The 791-nt window shown below is 34.5% G+C and overlaps 1 protein-coding gene across 2 annotated transcripts in view; it reads right to left on the bottom strand.

The window, feature by feature from the left end:
* MAT2B (methionine adenosyltransferase II, beta) overlaps nt 1-791 on the bottom strand; it is a 17,733-nt gene that overhangs the window by 13,181 nt on the left and 3,761 nt on the right. The window lies entirely within an intron of this gene.

Here is a 791-nt window from a genome sequence, read left to right as displayed (position 1 = left end):
TGCTATCTAATCAAATGACACCAAATCATATAGGTAATGGGAGATAAATGGCTCTTTCCAAATAGTCCAACACAGTACCCGGAACAGTGATTTCTACTTCAGCATACGTGCACTAACTTTTAAACAATTTTTCTAGAAAAGTAAAGAGTGAAGTATCATTAATACCTAGAGGAGGACTTTCTTAAATTTTAGTGGTAAATATAATATCTCGCCATTTTTAGAGAGTTTTAAATTTGACAAAATTTTATATTCATTTTTTAACTGATCTTCACAACATTCCCCCAGAGGTGTAGACCTTTGAGTAGACACTCCTAGCTTTAAGAAACTTTTAAAAATCCTATGAATAATCCTACTGCTACCCTACCTTACCCTACTCCACAGGCAGTACTAACAGGAACCACTACAGGCTGCCTCTCTAACATTAACTATTAGGACAATTTTCGTTCTTATGAGTGAGTTTTAATTCTACAGCTTTTGAAAAAGCAACAACTATGTGCCAAGCTCTTAGCTATACCATTTTTAATGAAGGAAAACATGAAAAACCATTTTAATTTCTTTACTGAGCTCCTAATGTGAAAGTAGATTAAGTTTCATACACACACACATACATGCATGCATATACGTAAACAATATGTTACACACACTCAGCACTGTTTGGGGCACATAGGGACAACACAGAGGTTTACATAGCTCATATATCCTAACTACACTCAAAGTCACAAAGTGTTTCGAAAACACTAAATACGTTACAGTTTGGAAGCGTAGATTTTGCATTATCAAAAATAGCCATC

The sequence above is a fragment of the Galeopterus variegatus genome, unplaced genomic scaffold (assembly GCF_000696425.1).
Source record: "Galeopterus variegatus unplaced genomic scaffold, G_variegatus-3.0.2 Scaffold879, whole genome shotgun sequence".
In the NCBI taxonomy this organism is placed as follows: domain Eukaryota; kingdom Metazoa; phylum Chordata; class Mammalia; order Dermoptera; family Cynocephalidae; genus Galeopterus; species Galeopterus variegatus.
This window is presented reverse-complemented; position numbering and strand designations above follow the sequence as displayed.